A 22,345-nucleotide genomic window follows, 5' to 3' on the forward strand; every position below is an offset into this window, starting at 1 on the left:
TGTCTGTGCTGCTGTGTATATGTCCAGAAGTTTAAGCTATTGTTTTGAACCACTGACTAGTATTTTAGAGTGAGTAAACACCTTTATTTGTTTGTCCCCAGAGATGAACTCCTAGTCTCAAACTATGCACTTCCACACAATTGCTATGAAGACCAGCTGTGTTCATATGCTCTTGGATTTTACCTGAGGATTTTTCTGGGATACATACTCAAAAGTGAGTATATAAACTTTACTAGAAGAGATAATAAAATTTATATTTTTATAAAACTGTTCTCTGAAGACTGGGTGGCATTAAATACTAGAAGCTGTATTGCAGAAAACCACTCACCTCTTGACTTCAGAGGCTCCTGTTTTATTCTTCTTTTGTGAGCCACATCATTTGTCACACTTATTTGGACATATGTTGTAACCTTTGAACTTTTGCTGAGGGAAGGAATTAGATATGATTCACCAGATTTCAGAGAAGCTACCAGAGTGATTGTTTAATACATTTGAACACTCCTCAGTTACTAATCTATGACCTAGGTACACAGAACTGGCTGATGATCCATGTTCATGTGTACTTAATCACGCTCAACTCTTGTGACCCCATGGACTATAACCCTCCAGGCTCCTCTGTCCATGGAATTTTCCAGGCAAGACTACTGGAGTGGGTTGCCATTTCCTCCTCCAGGAGATCTTCCAGACCCAGGGATCAAGCCTTCATCTCTTATGTCCTGTGTAATGGTAGGTGGATTCTTTACCTCTGCACCACCTGGGAACTCCAGTTAAATCTGTTTCGTTATGAATTCTACCACTGACCTTTTGGAAACACAGTCTGTAAGGCCTGTCAGCCTTCCTGTCTCCATCAAGAATTGTACCAAGTCTCAAACTATAATTTTTAAGTCATCATCAGGCTTTGGCTCAAGTTTCTTATCTTCTACTCAGGTTTCTCTGAATCCAAAGCCAATGTGATGATGGTCTCCTTAGAATGTACATTCTGTCTCTGTGCTGATGATATGTGGTCACATGTACTAATTGAAAAGAAAATGCTTTTAGCACTTATACTGAGTTGATATTCTTTCATGTAAAAGAATATGGAGAAAAATAAATGATGTTATAAATAAATAGGTTACTCTCAGGTTAGAGAAAGTCTCAGAAACCAAGACATTAGTATCTTAGATTTGTCTTGATGAAGATTTGTATCAACTTAGGAGAGCCTAAAGGAAAGTAAGAAAAGAAGCAGTTGGCAGAAGGATATGTAGCTCTCAGTAGAAAGGAGGGTGCTCTGAGAACATTCTGAGGAGTAAACGGGAAGAAGGCCTGAAAATAGGTCCAGGAAACAGTAACAGGAGCAGAAGTCTGGAGGACAGGATCCCTAACACTGACTTGTGATCCTGAGATATGCCCTCAAGACTTAGTTCCTGTGTTGGGCTAGAAAGTCTGTGGCATCAGCAATCTTATGTTATTTTTCCCAATAGCATGTAATCCCAGGCCTCTAACAACTCACTCAAAGCAAGGTCTCAATAAATTGTTTATGAATTGATGTATTAATACTTTGTGCTGTATATTACTTTTCTACTGATGCTTTAACAGTTACCATAAGTTTAGAAGCTTAAAAAAACATGAATTTGTTAGCTTACAGTGTTTTGGAATAGAAGTCCAACAGGGTCTCAGTGGGATAAAGGCAAGGTGCCAACAGAGCTGTAATCCTTTCTGAAGACTATGGTGATAAGCCATTTTCTTGCCCTTTCTTAGCTTCTAAAGGACATAGTCATTCCTTTCATTTTCAAAGCTAGGAAACATAACCTGTCTCATTGCATCACTGCCATTGTCACAGCTCCCTGACTCCTTTCTTCTGGAGCCCTCTGCCACTTTTTTGGACCCATTGTGATAATTCAAGAAATCCCCTTATTTTAAAGTCAGCTGATTAGCAGCCCTAATGTCATTTGTAGTATTAATTTCCCATTACCATGTAACCTAACATATTCACAGATTCCAAGAATTAGGCCATGAACATATTTGGAGGCCCTCAGGAAGTAAATGCTCAATGGAAAATCTAGAAGTCACTTGCTAGTCCAAACAGTTGTAAGGACCACAGGCTAGACTAACCTATTGGTCAGTTTAGGGTTATAAACTCCACTAACTTCATTATGTTTTTCCTCCAATGACTACAACCTGAATGAGAGACCCTCTACCTAGGGAGCTAAATGGAGAGAACTTGCTCTTGGAGGATTTGTCTCTTCCCAGAAGCTGGATGTTTGTTACCACTGTTCAGAAAAATTAATTTCACCAGTGTCCCTCCTGTAACATCATCTCCCTTTCTCCAGAATCCCTCAGGAGAGGAAAGGAGATAGGAAGCTTAACAGCACCAGTGGTAAACTAAGTTTATAAAAGTGTCTGTTGAGTGCCAAAATATATTGGCAACTATATTTCATGTAAGACACACCTATAGTTAAACTAAGCCCTGAGAGCATTTATCAGTCCTAAATTGTAGTTTCTTGCATACAAATACCCAGGACAACTTCCAGCAGATAAATATTTGCCCTTATTCCTGCACTGGTAAAAACCAAGTCTGAGTGTTATACCTTAGTGAAATTAAAATGAACCCTCAGATTTGAAATGATGCCAAGATAACCAGTACAGCAGGATTTTCTGTTGAATCCTTGATAGCCTCAGGAAGTGAGTTCAGACTGGAAAACAGAAAACTGATATGATTTATGAGGTTATGGGGGAAAGCAGGTAGGATGGAAAAGTTGTCTGATAGTAACCAATAGGTGAGTGCTCTTCAAAATATGTAACGGGAATTTGTTGGAGAGAAGAGAGATGATTTATACCTCCACTCAGGCTGAAATACAGCTGTGTTAAGTTGAGGAGATGGCAGGTAAGGCATCCAAACTAGCAGTTAATGGTGACAAACAGGAGACAGAATGAATTAAGGATATGGGAGGTGGCCATGAGGGAATGGCTTAGAGGAAATACCATCTCTCTGCCATATGTACCCCAAGAATTGAATATGGAAAGATGAGAAGTAGAAGGTCATTTGGGAAGGCTCTTTAGAGGTGTTAAGGAAATATCCCCAATTTCAAACCACAGAACATTGCCCCCTGGTATTCCCACACTCCAGGGAGGTGTCAGAAGAGTGATTTGTGAGGTATAAGCCTTTTCTAGCTACCATTGGCTGAAGGCAGTGCCTTGATGACCAAACAACGCTGAAAGGGTGTGGTCCTCAGTGTCCTGGGGAGGGATTTCTACAAAAAGGGTAGGACCCTTAAGGTAGAAGCCGGGAAGTTTGAACAAGGCTAAGATGACCAAGAAATAAAGGAGCCGGGTGTACTTAGGAGACAATGAACTGTAAGCACCAAAGGGAAGATCTTCTTTAAACTCAAGTCCAGAGGTAATAGCAAGGTCAGATGATCCTACCCAAGCTTCTCTTCTTTATTGACAATCTCCCCTCCAAGAGGCTCACCTGTCCTTGCCGGCATGAGCCTTATGTTCAATCTGCACCCATTCTCATTAAGACCCCCTTCCCATTTCTCCTTCATTCTGCTTTTGCTGCTCAGTACTGTTCTGAGCTCAACATTTTGTCCTTTCAATTTCAGAAGACGTGGAGGATAACAAAAAGACTGCTTTACCTGAGTTCTAGTAATACATCTACTCACAGAATTGCAGTTACTTTAAGAAAGCCAAATGGAGAAAAAAGGGCAACACATTTTGGTTATTACACAGAGTGAATTGTAGCCCACATCAAATGCATCTCAACTGGCTTCAAGGGCAGTCATAGAACTGCACCATTCCAAGATAATGGCAACATGGACCACAGCTGGTGATGATTAAAGTCAGTAAGGTGAGAGAACCCTTCCTCCCAGTACATATGTCTGTATCTCTAAGTTGTCTGATGACAGAAGGAACAGTGTGAATGGAAGAGTCAGGTATGTGGAAAGGAAGAGACATAAGGCCTTGCAGGATTAGGGGCTAGATTGGCATGTCCATAGGAAGTACATTTGGGATAAATAATAGATAAGTATAGAGCAGAAGAGACAAATTTCCTTCCATAAAACTTTAACCCACATGCCAGGAGTCAAAAGGCACGCTTGTATGGAGTGGGAGGAAGAAAAGGGAACTTGATATCAGGGTTTAGATTTCCAGACCCAGCTGGGAAGATGGTGTTTTTAGTGTAGAGTGGCAGTGATGCCTCAAAATAAGGAAAATAAACGAATCATTTCTCCCTCATAGTGGTGTTAGTTGTGCTATACTTTGCTGCAAGCATCTATAATCCCTATGAAAAATGGAAACACCCAACTAAAAGTCCCAAGCAGTACCTTCATGGAATAAAATAATGGTGTTTGGAGATAACATATTCAACACTGATGAGGCCAGTTTCCAACACTGATGAAGCCAGTTTCTTGCTGAGAAATTTATAGTGGAGCTACTGTCTACCAGGGCGATTGTTAGTTGTTCAGTCGTGTCCGACTCTTTGAGACCCCCTGGGCTGTAACCAGGCTTCTCTGTCCACAAAATTCTCCAGGCAAGAGCATTGGAGTGGGTTGTCATTCCCTTGTCTAGGGGATCTTCCTGGCCCAGGTATCCAACTTGGATTTCCTGCATTGCAGGCAGATTCTTTACCATCTGAAGGCAGTGGGAAATTTTATCTATTGTTATCCCACTATGAGAAGTTATGAAATTACTTCACATGTACTTTGATCCATCCCTTCATCTCCCTCCCTCACTATCCAATTTTAGTGAATTATGCCACTATTTTTAGAATGATTGGTGCTCACTATTATAAATTTATATTTATTTATTATCACTCAGTTACTTGACTTGGCAACCTTAAAGTTATCTTTAGATCCATGGCTAAGAAATTTAGAAAATTTACTTATACTGCCTGTTAGCTTCTCATCATTATTGTGTGATTTTTGTTGTATTATTTCTCTGTAGTTACATTTAAAAGCATTTAGATTCTTTTTCGTAACAATAATTTTCATATTCCTACTGTCTTTAAGTATTCATTAACAGATTTTATGCAGCAGTTTCTCCATTGTGCAATAAGGACTCATTAGAACTATATGTGCTGAGTTCTTGTATATTTGAAATTTTTGTCTCTTCTTTTATACTTAAATGGCACTGCGGCTCAGTATAAAATGCTTAGGTCGTTTATGCTTTTAAGCATTGACCCACTATATTCTGACAGTGACTGTTGTGATGAAGACTTCTGAGACTAGGCTGATATTACCCCTTTATAAGCCTAAAGATGAGTTTTGCTACATTGTACAGTGTTCTTTGGGCTTCTCTGGTGGCTCAGTGGTAAAGAATCTGCCTTCAATGCAGGAGATGCAGGTTTGATTGATTCCTGGGTCAGGAAGATCCCCTGGAGGAGGAAATGGTGACCCACTCCAGTATTCTTGCCTGAGAAATCCCATGGACAGAGGAGCCTGGTGGGCTACAGTGCATGGGGTTGCAGAGATCAGACACAACTTAGTGACTAAAGAGCAGTGTTCTTTATCTCTGAAATCTAGTTTAGTTAAACTATCTATCAGTGTTGCTTTTTGTACCAAATGACACTGTTACCAAGTGGAAGAAAACTTTGTCTTAAGGCTAAATCTTATATTCTGTATGGTTTCCTGAATTAAATCTTTGCATTTTTCTCTTCTTTTACTTTCATTCTCTTCTTCAGGAGCACTCACTTTTTCTTATTGGATACCATTTATCATTTGACTTTGCTTTAATCAATCTCTCCTCTATATTCTCGGATGTCTTTTTAGTTGCATGTTTCCTTCTTTTTTTCTGCCTCAATGTGATATTCTGTCAAGTTTTAACTCTTCTGTATCATTTTTAACTTTAGTTTTCCCAAGTCATTTTCATATCTTCCTATCACCTTATTATTTATCTGCTATATCTCTGCTTAGGACTTTTGCTTTAAAGTCAATTTTGACTTCCAGTTTCAGCTCTAATATTTACAGTTTAAAAATCAACATTCCAAAATTAACTATAAGAAAAAGTAACTGAAAATCTATGTCTTTCCTCGGACTAATTGTTGAACTGAGGTTGCAGAGCAAATACCCCCCAAATCTAGATAGACAAATGTATCAGGAGAGTCACATTCAAGGCTGTTTTATTTGGAGCATAAGTCCCTTAACCATAAATTAGTTGGATTATTTGGCAGCTTGGATGGAAAGGGAGTTTGGGGAAGAATGGATACATGTATATCCATGACTGAGTCCATTTGCTATCTACTTGAAACTATCACAATGTTTTAATCAGCCATATTCCAATATAAAATAAAAAGTAAAAGAAAAAAACAGACTGAATTATATGGCAAACATAAAAAATTTAGTAGGACTAGTAAAGTGATCATTTTGATGACTTTTTCTAGAAATTTTGTGTTAACTTTCAAGAGAATAACAAATCCCTAAGGGCTTCAGTCTGAGGAGAATACTTCATATTTTCATGGTCTTTACCTTAAGAAATCCCACTGGGTTCTCATCATGGAATATCTAGGAAAGATCCCTTTGTGGCTCTGGAAAAGTGAGGGAAGAATGATAATTGTGAAACATACCAAGATACTTCTCCATAACAAAATCCTACTCTACAGGATTGAAGACTATATTAGGGCTTTTTCCCAGTCAGAGGAAGGGAATTCCTTTGATTTCAGCTCCATCTAGCCTTCGTGTCTTACCTTAGGTGTTAAAACATAGTCTACAGGGTTCAAGGATTGGAAATGCTGGTTCTAGGCCATCCATAAAGTGCTAAGGCAAAAAGCAATACAAATAGAGAAGTATTTTTGAATGTCATAGTTCTGAGATACAGGGCCACTAATAGATGATTATTTAATCGTAAGATTACAGAAATCTCCCCAACTCCATACTTCATAGTCATACCAACAGAACATCAGTATCATAAAAGGGGATTTTACCTGAAAGTGCTACAAGAAACAGATTCTTTCTGACTGGAAATCTTAAGGAAGCACAAAGTCAAGGTAGGAAACAAAAGAGAAGGGTAAAGAAACTTGAAGTCTCTGGGACCTGTAGAAAGATCAAACATTAAACATTCCTGGGTATATATTGAAAGAAAACAAAAACACTAATTTATTTCTCTCTGAGTATATGGCCAGAAGTGGGGTTGCAAGATCACATGATAGCTCTACTTTTACTTTTTTTTCAGAAACCTCCATACTGTTTTCCACAGTGGCTGCACCAATTTACATTCCCACCAACAGTGTAGGAGGGTTCCTTTTTCTCCACACCCTCTCCAGCATTTATGGTTTGTAGACTTTTCAATGATGGCCATTCTGACCAGTGTGAGGTGGTACTTCATTGTAGTTTTGATTTTCATTTCTCTAATAGCCAATAATTTATTTATATACTGGCAATTAAGATTTGGAATTAGAATTTTAATAAAATAGTAACATTTACAATGGAATAAAAATAATGAAATACTTGAGTATAAAAAACAAAGCACAAAGAATCTATTTATAGAAAACTATAAAACACTGGTGAAAGAAATCAAAGCAAATTTAAATAAGTCCCTGTTCATGAATTGGAAAACTCACTATTGTCAATGTCAATTCTTCCCAACTGTGTAGATTTAATATAATCCCAAAGAAAATCCCTGCAAGCTAGTTCTTAGGTATTGAAAAACTGACACTCAAAGTTATATAGAAAGAAAAAGAATAACCTGCAAAATACTGAAGATGCTCAAAGTTGGAATGTTGTTAACACAACCTGATTTGAAAACTTTTTAAAAGATAAAGTAACCAAGACAGTGTTGTATTGGTGGAAAAAAAACCCACTTAGATCAATATAACAGAAATGAGAGTCCAGCAATAGACTTGAACAAATATAGCCAACTGGTATTTGACAAAGACACGAAGGTTATTTAATGGAGAAAGAGTAGATTTTTCTAAAATACTGCTGGAACAGTTTGACAACAATAAAGCAAAAAAAAAAAAAAAAAAAAAGAACCTAAACACAGACCTTACACTTTTCACAAACATAAACTTCAAATGTATCATATACTTAAATATAAGATGTAAAATTATAAAGTTTCTAGAAGATAACATGAGAAAACCTATGTGATCTTGAGTTTGGTGATAAGATTTTAATACAATACTAACTCTATCATCCACAAAAGAAAAAACTGAATCTATTGGACTTCACTAAAACAAAAAAAGAAATCTGCTCTGCAAAATAAAATAAGAGATGGAAAAGACAAGCCATAAACCAGGAGGAAACATTTGTGAATCACATAGCATCTAATAAAGAGTTCGTCATTCAGTCCTGTGTGGTTCTCTGTGACTCCATGGACTGTAGCCCACCAGGCTCTTCTGTCCATGGGATTCTCCAGGCAAAAATACTGGAGTGGATTGCTATTTCCTTCTCAGGGAATCTTCCCGACCCAGGGATTGAACCTGGGTCTCCCACATTGCAGGCAGACTCTTTACCAACTGAGCCACCAGGGAAAACCTTACATCAAAAATATATAAAGAACTCTTTTGGTTTATGTGTGTTTAATTTTACCTTATATCGGTGTATAGTTGACTAATAATATTGTATTAGTTTCAGGTGTAAAGCAAAGTGATTCAATTATACATATACTTGTATCTATTCTTTTTCAAATTCTTTTCCCATTTAGGCTGTTACAGAATAATGAGCAGAGTTCCCTATGCTATATATTAGGTCCTTGTTGCTTATCTATTTTAAATATAGCACTGTGTTTATTTTTAAATTGAGGTATTATTGACACATAACATTATATTAGTTTCGGATGTAAAACATGACAATTTGACATTTATATACATTGCAAAATAATGAAACAATACGGAAACAACCACTTGTTTTTAAAAATAGGGCAAAGACCTTAACAGACTCCTCATCAAAGTAGATATACAGATGGCAAATAACCATATGAAAAGATGTTCAACATTGTCTATCATTAGGGAAATGCAAATTAAAATAGCAATATGTTCCAGCTGTACCCCTATGAGAATGGCTAACATACAAAAAACCTGACTATCCAAATGCCTTGTGAGGATGTGAAGCAAAAGCAACTCTCATTCATTGCTAACAGGAATGGAAAATTGTCAAGTGATGTTGGCAAACAGTTTGACAGTTTCTCACAAAGGTAAACATAGGCTTACCATGTGATTTATCAGTCACATTCCTAGGTATTTACTCAACTGATATGAAAACTTAGGGCCATATGAAACTTGCATATGAATGTTTGTAGCAAAACTCACAAACATGAAACATTGGAAGCAGCCAAGATGTCCTTCAGTAGGTAAATGCATAAATAAACTGTGGTGTGGCCATACAATGGAATACTGTCAGCAGTAAAAAGGAATGAGCTTTCAAGCCATGCAAAGACATGGATAAATCTTAAGAGAATATTGCTAAATGAAAGAAATCAGCCTGAAAAAGCTGTATATGACATGATTCCATTTATATGATATTTTGAAAAAGGCAGATTTTAGAGGTAATAAATAGATTAGTAGTTGCCCTGAGTTCAAGGTAGAAGAAATTTGAATAGTTGAAGCATACAGAAACTTTTAGGGCAATTAAGCAATTTTGTATTATATTGTGTGGGTGGCTACAAGACAATATGAATTTTTCAAAACTTAGAACTTTGTAGCACAAAAATTGAACCTTAATGTGTGCAAGTTAAAAATTCATTTAGCAAGTCAATTGATTCCATATTAGAATGGAGACCATGACAAAATAATCTAAATGTATTGCAGATACACAGGCTTATCACAGAGACTTTGTGGTTTCACTTCCAGACCACCATAAGGAAATGAATATTGCAGTAAAGCAGGTAACATGAAGTTTTTGGTTTCCAAGTGCATAGAAAAGTTACACTGACACTATATTTTAGTCTATTGAGTGTTCAATCACATTGTGTCTAAAAATGTACATACCTATTTATTTATTTATTTTCATTTATTTTTATTAGTTGGAGGCTAATTACTTTACAATATTGTAGTGGTTTTTGCCATACATTGACATGAATCAGCCATGGAGTTACATGTGTTCCCCATCCCTATCCCCCCTCCTGCCTCCCTCCCCATCCCATCCCTCTGAGTCTTTCCAGTGCACCAGCCCCGAGCACTTGTCTCATGCATCCAGCCTGGGCTGGTGATCTGTTTCACCCTTGACAGTGTACTTGTTTCAGTGCTATTCTCTCGTAACATCCCACACTCGCCTTCTCCCACATAGTCCAAAAGTCTGTTCTGTACATCTGTGTCTCTGTTTCTGTTTTGCATATAGGGTTATCGTTACCATCTTTTAAAATTCCATATATATGCGTTAGTATACTGTATTGGTGTTTATCTTTCTGGCTTACTTCACTCTGTATAATGGGCTCCAGTTTCATCCATCTCATTAGAACTGATTCAAATGAATTCTTTTTAATGGCTAAGTAATATTCCATGGTGTATATGTGCCACGATTTCTTATCCATTCGTCTGCTGATGGGCATCTAGGTTGCTTCCATGTCCTGGCTATTATAAACAGTGCTGTGATGAACACTGGGGTACACGTATCTCTTTCAGATCTGGTTTCCTCAGTGTGTATGCCCAGGAGTGGTATTGCTGGGTCATATGGCAGTTCTATTTCCAGTTTTTTAAGGAATCTCTACACTGTTCTCCATAGTGGCTGTACTAATTTGCATTCCCACCAACAGTGTAAGAGGGTTCCCTTTTCTCCACACCCTCTCCAGCATTTATTGCTTGTAGACTTTTGGATAGCAGCCATCCTGTCTGGCATATAATGGTACCTCATTGTGGTTTTGATTTGCATTTCTCTGATAGTGAGTGATGTTGATCATCTTTTCACGTGTTTGTTAGCCATCTGTATGTCTTCTTTGGAGAAATGTCTGTTTAGATCTTTGGCCCAGTTTTTGATTGGGTCATTTATTTTTCTGGAGTTGAGCTGGAGGAGTTGCTTGTATATTTTTGAGATTAATCCTTTGTCTGTTCTTCATTTGCTATTATTTTCTCCCAATCTGAGGGCTGTCTTTTCACCTTACTTATAGTTTCCTTTGTTGTGCAGAAGCTTTTAAGTTTAATTAGGTCCCATTTGTTTATTTTTGCTTTTATTTCTGAGATTCTGGGATGTGGGTCATAGAGGATCCTGCTGTGATTCATGTCGGAGAGTGTTTTGCCTATGTTCTCCTCTAGGAGTTTTATAGTTTCTGGTCTTACATTTAGATCTTTAATCCATTTTGAGTTTATTTTTGTGTATGGTGTTAGAAGGTGTTCCTAGTTTCATTCTTTTACAAGTGGTTGACCAGTTTTCCCAGCACCACTTGTTAAAGAGGTTGTCTTTTTTCCATTGTATATCCTTGCCTTCTTTGTCAAAGATAAGGTGTCCATAGGTTCGTGGATTTATCTCTGGGCTTTCTATTCTGTTCCATTGATCTATATTTCTGTCTTTGTGCCAGTACCATACTGTCTTGATGACTGTAGCTTTGTAGTAAAGCCTGAAGTCAGGCAGGTTGATTCCTCCAGTTCCATTCTTCTTTCTCAAGATTGCTTTGGCTATTCGAGGTTTTTTGTATTTCCATACAAATTGTGAAATTATTTGTTCTAGTTCTGTGAAGAATACTGTTGGTAGCTTGATAGGGATTGCATTGAATCTATAGATTGCTTTGGGTAGTATACTCATTTTCACAATATTGATTCTTCCAATCCATGAACATGGTATATTTCTCCATCTGTTTGTGTCCTCTTTGATAAAAATGTACATACCTGTTTAAAAATGCCTTATTGTTAAAAAATGAAGCTGAGCCTTCAGCAAGTGGTAATCTCATTGTTGGTGGAGAGTCTTGCCTCGATGCTGATGCCTGCTTGCTAATCAGGATAGTGTTTGCTGAAGCCTAGAGAATCTGTAGTAATATGTTAAAATAAGGCAATAATGAGGTTTGCTGTGCCAGTTTACTCTTGCTTTTATGAATGATTTCTCTATAGTGTGCAATGCTGTTTGATAGCATTTTACCCAGAGAAGAACTTCTTTCAAAATTGGAGTCATTCCTCTTAAACCATATTGCTCTTTTATCAACTAAGTTTGTAATATTCTAAATCCTTTGTTGCCATTTCAACAGTCTTTACAATGTCTTCACTAAAAGTAGATTTAATCTCAAGAAACCACTTTCCTTGCTCATCCATATGAGGAAACTCCTCTTCTGTTAAAGTTTATCATGAGATTGAAGCAATTCAGTCAATCTTCAGGCTCCACTTCTAATTCTAGTTCTCTTGCTATTTCCACCACATCTGCAGTTACTTCCTCCACTGAAGTCTTGAACCCCTCAAAGTCATCCATGAGGGTTGGAATCAACTTCTTCCAAACTTCTGGGAATGTTTCTATTTTGACCCCTTCCCTTGAATTATGCATGTTCTTAAGGTCTTCTAGAATGGTAACTCCTTTCCAGAAGGTTTTCACTTGAATTTGCCCAGATTCATCAGAGGAATCACTACCTATGGCAGCTATGTTGTTGTTCAGTCACTCAGTCATGTCCAACTCTTTGCGACCCCATGGGCTGTAGCACGCCAGGCTTCCCTGTCCTTCACTATCTGGAGTTTGCTCAAACTCATATCCATTGAGTTGATGATGGCATCCAACAGTCTCATCCTTTGTTGCCCCCTTCTCCTCAGTCTTATGAAATATATTTCTTAAATTGTAAGTCTTAAAATTAAAAATGATGCCTTGGTCCGTGGGCTGCTGAACAGATATTGTGTTAGCAGGCATGAAGACAACTTTAATCTTATTGCCCATCTCCATCAGAGCTCTTTGGTGACTAGGGGTCATTGTCCATGAGCAGAAATATTTTGAAAGGAATCTCTTTTTTCCTGAGCTGTAGGTCTCAATGGTGGACTTAATACAGTCAACAATATTGTAAACAGATGTGCTATCATACAGGCTTTGTTGTTCTATTTATAGAGCACAGGCACAATCAAATTAGCATAATTCTGAAGGGCCCTAGGATTTTCAGAATGGTTAACGGGTATCAGTTTCAACTTCAAGTCACCAGTTGGATCACTCCTAACAAGAGTATCATCCTGTCCTTTAAGCTTTGTAACCAGGCATTGACTCTTTGCTATGAAAGTCCAAGATGATGTCTTCTTTCAATATAAGGCCATTTGTCTACATTGATAATGTTTGTTTAGTGTACCCACCTTCATTAATTGTCCTAACTTTCTGTAGCTTTTACATTAGCACTTGCTATTTCACATTGTACTTTTTATGTTATGGAGACAGCATCTTTTCTTAAACTTCATGAACCAGTCTCTGCTATCTTCAAACTTTTCTTCTGCACCTTCTTCACCTCCCATTCACTGCTGGTGGAAATACAAAATAATACAGCCACTTTATAAGAGAGTTTGACAGTTTCTTACAAATCTAAAAATAGTCTTTATACAATTCAGTAATTGATGTCCTAGGTTTTTACCCTATTGAGTTGAAAACTCACGTTTATACAAAAACCTGTGCGTGTATGTTTGTAGCAGCTTTTTTCAATATTGCCAAAAATTCAAGCAACTGAGATGTCCTTCAGCAGGTGAATGTGTGAGCAAACAGTCATATATATATATATATAGAATATTATTCAGTGGGAAAAAAAAGAAATGAGCTGTTGAGCCACAGGAAGACAGAGGTATATCTTAAATACATATTGTGAAAAAAGTGATTCTGAAAAGGTGACATATTGTATGATCCCAGCTATACGACTTTCTGGAAAAGACAAAACTAGAGAGACTGCAAGAAGGTGGGTGGTTTCCAGAGATCAAGGGAACAGGAAAGTTTTGACTAGATGAAGCACACAGAAGAGTTTTTACAGAGGCGAAACTTTTCTGTGTGATATTGTAGTGGTGGACTCTATTTATGCATTTGTCAAAACCCATAAAATTGTACAACACAGAATCAAACAGTATGAATTTAAGCTACATCTTTAGTTGATAATAATCTAATGGTATTGGTTCATTAATTATAACAAGTGTATCACACTAATACAAGATGTTAATAATGGGGCATATTGTGAGGGGTGGTGTATGGGAACTCTGCACTATATGCTCATTTAATTTGTAAAAAATAAATTGCAAAATCCTAAACTTCCCTGGTGGCTCAGATGGTAAAACATCTGCCTACAATGCAGGAGACCCAGGTTCAATCCCTGGGTCAGGAAGATCTCCTGGAGAAGGAAATGGCAACCCACTCCAGTATTCTTGCCTGGAAAATCCCATGGATGGAGGAGCCTGGTAGGCTACAGTCCATGGGGTCGCAAAGAGTTGGACATGACTGAGTGACTTCACTTTCACTTTTTACTTTCAAAGAGGTATTTAAAGGGAAAATACCGTTTTTCTCTATGTGACAGAGAAATAGAAGCTTTCTCACTCACATGACTCTGTTAGCCACAGAAGCAAGACAAAACTTTAAGTGTCAGTGTTGAAATGGGAAGAAAAAGTTGTTTTGTGGGATTTCCCTGTTGGTCCAGTGGTTAAGACTCAGAGCTTCTATTGCAGGGGTCGTGGGTTCAATCCCTGGTAGGGAAACTAAGATCCCACATGCTTTATGGTATAGTAAAAAAATATATTTTTTAATGTAAAAAGTTGTTTTAGTGAGAGAATCAGTAACTTAGAGGAAATGTTCAAGGTTTCATATATCTTGGAGACTAGATCTAGATGAAATATCTTTTTTTTTTTTTACTATTTCAGTGTTCTTTTTTTTAAAACTTTTTTTTTATTATTTCAGTGTTCTAAATGTTTTTTTCTGAGTGTGAGTTGTCATAGTACATGATAATATAGTGACATGACATATGGTCAGTTTTACTTCCAGTTATTTCTATAATTTTTGTTTTTCTTTATGTGCCTAATTTTCCACTGTAAAATGAGGAAGTAGGGCTATACAATCTTTAGGATCTTTTCTGACTCTGATATTCTAGTGATCTAAAATTGATAGTTATGTCAGTAACTCAGTACTTTATTGTCTATAAAGGAAAGTAACTCTTTCTTATATCCTACAGAAGCACATAGGAAACTTAAAAGGGACAATTACATAGCTGTGATTAAGGTTATTTAGTGATTCCATTTTAGCATGTATACACTGAATTAAGTAGTTTACATAAAAACTCTAGTGGGAACCTAACTAACTAGGGCACCAAATCTCCTTTTAGTTTGACATTACCTTTAGTTTTAGAAGAAATAAAATAACAGGGAAAACAGGAGAGCCACACTCAAAATAAACAAATATGTTGTATGTTGCAGCCAGGTACTTATTCACTTCAATACATCATGTTACCTGCATTTCTACCTATAATCTGAGTAATGTGAAAAAATGACTTTCAGGTGATCATGAAATTCAGAAAAATCTTTGAAATTTAAAGCATTTAATCATGCTCACTTGATTCTACTTGATAAGATAGAAGGGCATATTAAATAGATTTTTAGTATTAAATTTAAAAGAATGAGTTTTATATTTAAAACAATATAGTCCCTACAATCTAAAGTTAAAGGTACGGGTTTTATATTTAAAATGATATTCCCTACAATCTAAAGCTGCCTAGATAGTTTTTATCGTAAAATTTATCCCACCGTTTGGATGGCTTCAGTGACCCCTATGGAGCTCTTCTTGACATGAATTTGAGTCCTTTAATTCCAATTTGAAGTCAACACACATTAGAAATTCTCAGATATGTAATTTCTGTGTCTGGTGCTGGTACGTGCCCAAGTGCAAAGAGATGCATATTTGAGCTTACTTATTTTAATGATGTATTTTGTCTCTGTTAGCATTATTTCTTTGAGCTGTTATACATGTACATTTCAAGGAATCTTTAGTTGCCTATGCTCAACCTTTTACAGATAAGTTCACAAATGGGTATCTTAGAAAAGTCAAGAATGCTTTATAATGCTATCTTGTAATTTCATGTTCTGAAATTGAGTTTTACAAGTAGTTGTGATTCCTGTATTCATGAAACTAAGAAATTGAATTGGAAACTAGATTCATCAGCTAATGAATTGTAAGCACCTTTAGCACACTACTGCCGACCTTGACTATGATCATGTGGAAACCTTTTTTGATAGAGTAAGGGACTCTGTAATTCACTTACCTTGTGATTTAATTCTGCTCTGATAAGCAGAAATTGCTAAACACTATCAGATTCTGCTGATGTTATTGTGTTGGGGACTCTTTGTCTCCTGGGACAGACCTAAAACCAGTTTGAGCTAGTTCCTTACCTCAGTCGGTGGGAATATGGTATTAATTGTCAGTTCAGTTCAGTTCAGTTGCTTAGTCGTGTCCGACTCTGTTGACCCCATGGACTGCAGCATGCCAGGCCTCCCTGTCCATCACCAACTCCTGGAGTTTACTCAAACTCAAGTCCATTGAGTTGGTGATGCCATCCAACCATCTCATCCTCTGTTGTCCCCTTCTACTCCCACCTTCAGTCTTTCCCAGCATCAGAGTCTTTGAAATAAGTCAGTTCTTCGCATCAGGTGGCTAAAGTATTGGAGTTTCAGCTTCAATATCAGTCCTTCCAATGAATATTCAGGACTGATATCCTGTAGAATGGACTGGTTAGATCTCCTTGTAGCCCAAGGGACTCTCAAGAGTCTTCTCCAACACCACAGTTCAAAAGCATCAATTCTTCGGTGCTCAGCTTTCTTTATAGTCCAACTCTCACATCCATACATGACTACTGGAAAAACCATAGCTTTGACTAGACGAACCTTTGTTGGCAAAGTAATGTCTCTGCTTTTTAATATGCTGTCTAGGTTGGTCATAACTTTTCTTCCAAGGAGCAAGTGTCTTTTAATTTCATGGCTGCAATCACCATCTGCAGTGATTTTGGAGCCCCCCAAAATAAAGTCTCTCACTGTTTCCATTGTTTCCCCATCTATTTGCCATGAAGTGATGGGACCAGATGCCATGATCTTAGTTTTCTGAATGCTGAGTTTAAGTCAACTTTTTCACTCTCCTCTTTCACTTTCATCAAGAGGTTCTTTAGTTCTTCTTCACTTTCTGCCATAAGGGTAGTGTTATCTGCATATCTGAGGTTATTGATATTTCTCCTGGCAATCTTGATTCCAGCTTGTGCTTCATTCAGCCCAGCATTTCTCATGATGTACTCTGCATATAAGTTAAATAAGCAGGGTGACAATATACAGCCTTGATGTACTCCTTTCCCGATTTGGAACCAGTCTGTTGTTCCAGGTACAGTTCTAACTATTGCTTCCTGACGTGTATACAGATTTCTCAAGAGATTATTTTGGTCCACACAGTCAAAGGCTTTGGCATAATCAATAAAGCAGAAGTAGTTGTTTTTCTGGAACTCTCTTGCTTTTTTGATGATCCAACAGATGTTGGAAATTTGATTTCTGGTTCCTCTGCCTTTTCTAAATCCAGCTAAAACATCTGGGAGGCTCACTCACTCTGACCTAATGTTGACCCTGCCTAATAGCCACAGATCTATAAAACTGGTACTATGGATTTGGATTGAAAGCAAACTAAACTAAGAACCTGGTTCATTTATGGGCCATTAAAGCATTTTGAAATCTTGCATCAATTGAGTTACATAAAAATTTAAAGCATTCTAAGAAGCAAAGCAAATCATAAACAAAATCCAGTTGAACCAGCTCTGACTGTATCCAGACATACACTCTTTTGAAAAGTATTGGAATTAAGGAATAGCAGAGAATAAAAATATTATTTATACCAAGAGGAAACAAAATCATTCTCACATTTTGGATTGAGATCCTAATTTTTTTTTGATTGTCTGTTCCATACAGTCATAAGCATGCAGCTATATGGATGGCTTTACTTGAAATCACTAGATTACTCTACTATAACACTCAATCATTGTGCATCCCAGTATCCAAGAGGTGAGTGTTGGAAATTGTCCTTTGACTTTGTAGTGTTGAATGTATATATATATATATATATATATATATATATATATATAGCTCTGTTACTGTGTAATCTTGATGACTTTATTTGGCCTCTGTAGATCTTGGTTTCCTCATCTGAAAAGTGACTAATGTCTACAAAATAGGAGTTTTGAGGGATTAATGAAATAACAAATCTAAAGCAACCTGCGTGGTGTCTCATACATGGTAACTTCTAAAAAATATATATAACTAGTGTAATAAATGGTGCTAATCACTTGTCAGGTGTCATAATAGCAGATGTCACTAAGAGATAAGATCCCCAAAACCAGATATTTTACTTTAAGGAAGCACTGCAGGGGAATGGGATAATGAAGAATGGTCAGTGATTTTTTTTTTTAATAAAAAAGTTATTTATTTTTGACTGTACTGGGTCTTTGTTGCTGTGTGGGCTTTTCTCTAGCTGTGGCGAGTGGGGGCTCCTCTCTAGGTGTGCTGCTCTGGCTTCTCACTGGTAGTTTCTCTTGCTGCAGAGCACAGGTTCTAGGGTAGCACAGGCTTCAGTGGTTGCAGCACATGGGCTCAGTAGTTGTGGCTCCCAGGCTCTAGAGCACAGGCTCAATAGTTGTGGTGCACAGACTTAGTTGCTCCATGGCATGTGGGATCTTCCCAGATCAGGAATTGAACCCATGTCTCCTGCATTGGCAGGCAGATTCTTTACCACTGAGTCACCAGGAAAGCTCTATAGTGGTGGGTACTTTTTAAACATGTATACAAGTTTACTTCTACATCATTTTCAAAAGCCCCTTTACTAATTGAATTGTTTTTTTTTTTCTTCTTCAGGATGACTTTCAACTTTCAGCACTTATTTTTTAGGGGGAGGAGAAGACTCTTTGGAGAGGGGATTGTACATCAAAAACAGGTTTCAGAGAGAACTGTATCTATATCATCTCTCAGGATGGTCTATTACCAAGAGACTTCTGTGCTAGAAAAGCAGAATCTCTTGTAATTGTTTTCTCTGAAATAAAAATGATTCATTAATTTTGATGGGTATCAAACAGCAAACAGAATACATTTCACAACTATATTGTCAGGTTGAGTGGTCCTTATTGATTTGTGTTACACCTTCTCCTTGGATATCAAACTTTTGCTTTAAAGACTTCTACATAGGATTTGGAGCTCAATGAATCTATTGATTTCATACCACTGACTAGTTTACTGCCCTAATTTTGGTTACCTCTGTGACTGTGTAGAACTTACAACCTTTTGTACTCTCTCTGATTGGAATGCAATGTTTTTGCAACGATGGCAAATTGCAGTGGCATATGTTATTGATTTTAGTTAATGAAAAACTTGTTACTCTCTTTTCTTTTAATGGGCTATTGCCAGAATTTCATAACCATAGACCCATTTTTCTTTTGAAGATTCTCTGTACTTTAAGAGGTTGGGGACACACATAATGTTTCAGTGAAAATATTGAAGCAAACTTATCAACACTGTCCCAAGGACTTGTTATAACTAAGCAGGGCTGGCAGAATAACACCGAGAAAACAGGCACCATTTGATGAATAAGCAATTCTCTAACAGATTCCATTCTACTGTTTGTATGCTTTTGTACTTTACAAGTGTGTGATAAGCAATAAGTAGTACTTATTTAACTGAAACACAGCATCAATCTTGTTTATCCAATTAAGTGGAGGCAGGAAGAAAAATAAGAACATGACTTAACTTAGATGAGACCCTCAAGATCAGTGTTTCTTAAAATGTAGCTTGTGGATCACATTTATCAGTAAAGTGAAGCTCATTTTCATAACTGATAGTTCTTTCTAGTGCCAGCTCTAGGACAATTGTCAAGTCATCAAAGCTTCTCTCACTACTTCCTTACTTCTTTTCACTTTTTCATAGGCCTGGTGCCTATGACTTGCTCCTTACTTCCCTCAAAGGCCTTATTTTTTATGCAGTACTCTATGTTTTGGATTGACTCTTTAGTCTAGCCCTCCTGTCTCTACCCCAAACTTTCATCATCAAAACTTTCCTGTCTGGTATTCTACTGTCTGTCAGTAAAGTAAGAGAGCTGGTTATATCCTTGTGTACTGAACAAACACATGTCATGATTTGAGAAGGGATAAAAGCCTTTCTTACTCTTCCTCCAAGATATTATACTAGATCAGAATTGTTGGCCCAGCAGTATGTGTTATTCTAGAAATTGTTTAAGTATGTGTTGGAATATGGTTTTATTGTCCCATAATTATTCTTTCTCTGGGAGAGTAATAAGAGACCTACAAGGCATACCCAGGGCAGGTGACAGTAGAGTAGAAGGGTATAGAAAATATTTACTACAGTATTATTCTCAATGTCCACCATAAAAATTACAAAGCCATTTGTCTTCAGAGCCAATTATGGCCCAATGACTTGTCACAAAACAAGATTAAAAGGTGCTTGGAATTGCTAATTGATATAGGTTTTCTTTTGAGAGGAATAAAGGGGTGTCTCATGGCCCCTTTGAGGCCTATATGAATGCTTGGCACCATTATTTTATTGATGTATTCTTTTTCTAATATGCTCATCCTCATTTTTTGAAGACAACTAAACCCAGGTATTTCGATTCTCATTGCAAAGTAGAAATATAGGGAACTACAGAATCAGATAAGGTATACAAAATTTCTTATATTTCCTAGTTTATTTTTTAATTTTTTTATTGCTTTTTTTCTCCAAAGCTCCAGATGTTTTTCTTTTTTTCTTTTTTTTTTCCATTTATTTTTATTAGTTGGAGGCTAATTACTTTACAATATTGTAGTGGTTTTTGTCATACATTGACATGAATCAGCCATGGATTTACTTTATTATCCATCTGTAAAGTAATGATATTAAGACCTAGTAGAGGTGGTGTAAGAATTAGGATAAATTAAATTTCACCAGAAAAGGGACTTAGTGCTTAGCACATAGGTGCTACTCAGTACATGCCAGTTCCCCCCTGAGCAATGCTTCATGTCTAGCACACAATATAGGTTTCATCAAGCCTCCCAGATGGAAAGTTATGAAGCTACTGTCTTAAAGTATTGGACAGCAGACACAGTCATTCAGTCATTTATTTGTCCATTCCTTTGATGAAGACTGATACAATGGTGAATAAGACAGATATAGCTAAATTTATGCAGAACTTCTAATATTTTAGGAGCTATTTCTATGAATAATTACAAATAATTGCTACTGCAGAGAGAAACATAGGGTGACCGAAGAGGTCAATGGAGAGGTCCCTATGAGAGAGAGGGGTGAGAAGGTCTGAAAAGGCTCCCCAGGGAGCAAAGTGGCATCAGAGTTGAAACCCATGTTCCAGAGACAAGGAAGAGAATGTTGTGTTTGCCAATGCCATTTCTCGGTAAAGTGTCAGTGCTTCTCAACATTTGAATGCAAGCTTTATTTCTGACCATTTTTTAGGAGTTTCATAGCCTGACTGTGCTATAAAAATCAGTTGTAACTGACTAAATGTTCCCTGGGACCACCTTGACAGAGGAACATAAACTGTTCGGACAATAGTGATGAAATTGTCTTTGGAGTTTGGGATGAGATAAAATGAATTCTCTCATTCGTTCCCCTAGAGTGTGTACATTCTGTAATTCTCCCAGGAGCCTAATCAGTATCTTCTCCTTGTAGTCTGTATTGGACTCCATAATAAAAAACCTGAAAGGGGAAAAATGTTTCAACATTATTTTACCTGCTCTGATCATAACAAATAGTCCAGGGGAATTCAGATATTTATGGCCTGACTCTCTGTCACCTATATATTGTGGGTAAGCCAGATAGCCACACCTTCCATCAAGATAGTTTAAGAACAACCTACAGTTAAGTCTTTGTAAACATAACAAAGACTTGTGGCTGAATTTTAATCAGAACAGTGGAATATGGCCTGGTTTACAAAAACTTAACAGGAGACAACTCAGATATTTCTGGTATGTCCTAACTATCACAAGATTTGTTCAAACGCTCCATTATATTGATACAATGTAGGTGATTGCACTTTGAAAATTTTGCCTGTGCAAATTTATAATCCTTTGAGATTATACCAAAATGACTAACAGACATTTGGGCAAAATAAAAGTTTTGTAACATTTATTTCTGTGATGGCTTATTTTTGGAGTTTCTGCCTTCCCTGAACACAGTTGGCTATTTTCTTTTCATTATTATTTACTTGTTTAGTCAAGGAGATGACACAAATCAAACTAAACAACACCAACAACAAAAAACTCATGTGCTGTTCCCTTTTTTGTGGTAGTCACCATGTACATTTATCCATATTCGTTTCTGTAAGTTGATGTGAGCAGTGCCAGAGTGGTATTTGACATGTGTGGTTTGAGGTGTAACACCTCGTAAGTTCAACTTGAAATGGAGTTAGAACTAAGGGCAACATATGGTAATCAGAGCAGTGTGATTTTAGAATCCAGTTTTCTTTACCTTATGTTGAGATGGGAGTAATTTAGAATATTAAAAAAAAATCTA

General features: G+C 37.0%; 1 long non-coding RNA gene across 2 annotated transcripts in view; it reads left to right on the forward strand.

Moving 5' to 3' along the window:
* The first annotated feature begins 609 nt into the window (after positions 1-609).
* The window catches only part of LOC139033972 (uncharacterized), a 623,512-nt gene continuing 601,776 nt past the window's right edge, over positions 610-22,345 (forward strand). The window contains exons 1-2 of one of the 2 annotated variants that reach the window (XR_011486448.1): positions 610-726; positions 3,582-3,826. This is a non-coding gene — a long non-coding RNA (uncharacterized lncRNA). The remainder of the gene's footprint in view (positions 727-3,581; positions 3,827-22,345) is intronic. The other variant, XR_011486447.1, reaches the window with a different exon arrangement.

Source organism: Odocoileus virginianus, unplaced genomic scaffold (assembly GCF_023699985.2).
Source record: "Odocoileus virginianus isolate 20LAN1187 ecotype Illinois unplaced genomic scaffold, Ovbor_1.2 Unplaced_Contig_12, whole genome shotgun sequence".
NCBI lineage: Eukaryota > Metazoa > Chordata > Mammalia > Artiodactyla > Cervidae > Odocoileus > Odocoileus virginianus.